Source organism: Hipposideros armiger, unplaced genomic scaffold (assembly GCF_001890085.2).
Source record: "Hipposideros armiger isolate ML-2016 unplaced genomic scaffold, ASM189008v1 scaffold_116, whole genome shotgun sequence".
Taxonomy (NCBI): Eukaryota; Metazoa; Chordata; class Mammalia; order Chiroptera; family Hipposideridae; genus Hipposideros; species Hipposideros armiger.
In genome coordinates, this window is record NW_017731466.1 from 1,584,667 (window position 1) to 1,587,277 (window position 2,611).

A 2,611-nucleotide genomic window follows, 5' to 3' on the forward strand; every position below is an offset into this window, starting at 1 on the left:
ATATATATATATATATATATGTATAAAACATTGTCTGTAATTTCATATTTCTAAATTTCACAGAATTAGATTCTTCTGGGATTTCTTTTTATTTTACAAATCTGCTTCTGAACTTATGTAAAAGGATGTCATCCTTTTGTGAGTCAAATAATATTGTGAGCTAACACTTATTGAGTACTAAGCCTGTGTCAGACTTGTCATAAGTGCATTTTGTGTTTTTACCAACTTATCCTTACAACAATCCTAAGGGGTAGGTGGTATTATTAATTCTATTTTATGATGCTCAGAGTGGTTAAGTGTCTTCTTCAAGAGCACACAGCTAGTAAGTAGCAACGGTGGGATTTAAACCCAAGCAGCCTGGCTCTAAAGCTGCTGCTTTCAGCCACTGTAGACTACTGCCCCTTTACATGGAAAGAACTTTGCAGAGTATTTTTAATGCCAAATGCAAAGCAACCACTGTACCTGGAAATTTTTACGTCATTCACTCAATGTGGGAGAGCATTCGTAAAGCACTGTTGCCATGATTCGCCTCACAGGTAGGTTTCAAAGGCACATTATTTGCATGCAGAATTACTGCCCTGCCATACATAGCAAAGACTGTTTTTACATTGGCATGGGTCGAACAGAAATCAATCCAAGTGCTTCCAGCGCTACAGAATCTAAGCCACAAAGCAGGATTAAAAGAGGCTGAATTTTCTGGATTAACTTTTGGATAAGATAAAACATTTGAAAGGGATTCAGGGAAACACATTTTTTTTTTAAACATCAGAAAAGATATGACTTAACTGATGATGTTGAAACAGAATGAAAAGAAATTTAAATAAAGAACTTAAACATTTGTTGACAGTAATAACATATATAATTATAAGCCTAAATAATATGTTTCTTTTGAGCAGAAAGAAATTAATAGGAGATCCATTATAATCTGTTGAGTTTGCATTAGTTGAATTATTTTTAGAGGAGGAAATTGGAGGATATGTTGAAATGAGATAAAGAGAAAAATAAAAACATAAGCAGCTTAACCCAGTGAATGTTTTCTTCCTTCCAAATGGCACATCCTAAAGTTCTATTCACTAAGAGTTTGCGTTAATATGAGAAGAGCAATCATGATGCCATAAAGGGAGACATTTTAAGGCATTAATCTTGCATTTAGCCTCTGAAATATGTTCTGTATAATACATGCCAGTCAGAAATATTACTTTTTAAAAAACCATAGCTGCAGAAGCAGTGCTCCACACATATTATGTTGTGTTTGGAATTATGCTGTGTGCATTTTGGAGCATTTTACTACCCCTAGGAGAACAATTTGTATGTTTTGTCTATTACTGTTAACTCTGCAACACATAGGGCTCTTTTTCTTCTTCAAGAGAAATGAGTTCAAAGGAAAATATTCATAGAAGAGTATTCATAACCTTGGCATCTAAAAAAAAAATCACGAGTCTGTTATTGTAGCTTGAGGGTTGCGGCTGGAAGAGAAAAGACAGATCCTTGAAAATGGAGAAATGTTTTAGATGGTGAAGCAGTTGTCATAAGAACAAAGCAGCCCATGTTTCCAGCTCCAACTCCAAATCCTTAAACTGTTTATTTCATGGACCTTCTTACTTCCATCAAAGGGGTACATTCATTATGATGCTGCAGCAAAATCACATGAACACTGAACACTCGCTCAATCAACTTGGCCCAGCTGGAGGTGATTACTTCTTATAAAGGAGGGACAGACGAAACACAAGACACTTCCATTTCTCTAATGTACAGACAGCCCCACTTGAAGCTTGGTCATGTTATCTTCTGCTTAAAAGGAAATCTCAGTTTCTTCGTAAGCCCTAAATCTGAGGAATGATGGTGTGGGGATAAAGGACATAAACAGAAGATGAGGGAGACTATTTATGGCACGCAGAGTAATGCAAAACAAAGCTAACATTGGAAATTTGGGGAAATTACTTAAACTTGCTTTTCATGAAGGCATAGGGCTGTGCTTTCATAGCCAGCCTCCCCACCAATTTCTGGCTTCAAAGATGAATGTATAAAAGAGTGAGGTTTCGCTCTGAGTTTCAGGGCCACATTCTATGCAGCCTAAAGTTCTAAAAGTAGTTTTGAAGTGGTTTAACTGCCTCCCCTTACTTCTCACTTCTCTTAGTTCTCTGGTGTATCTCTCTCGGCCTTCAAATAACTGAACTACTGCTTTGTTGCAAGGGGCAGATAACATTGTATGCAGCCACTGCTGTGTTTGGTGGAAGGGCTGAGGTGGAAAGGAGAGGTTGTCAGCTAGTTGAACCAGTAGGGTGGTATAGGACACCCTTCAAATTCTCCTAAACATGAAAATTGGCCCCAGGATCCTGGCACTACATCCAACAGCAATAATTTATGGCAGTTTTGAAGAGAGCTGAGATGAAAGGACTGTCTGTGTCGTGGCTGGAACCCTCTGCCTGACTTTGGTTGGCATGCTCACGCAATGTGAAGTCATCTTATTGTGCTCATATTTCAAAGGCAACAACACATGGAATGTAGCCCACTCTCCAACATCTCCAAATTTGCCAGTGTAGATAGTTTGGACCATTTGTTTGAGTATTAAGAGCACACAATTGCCAAGAAAAGAGAGAGAGAGAGAGAG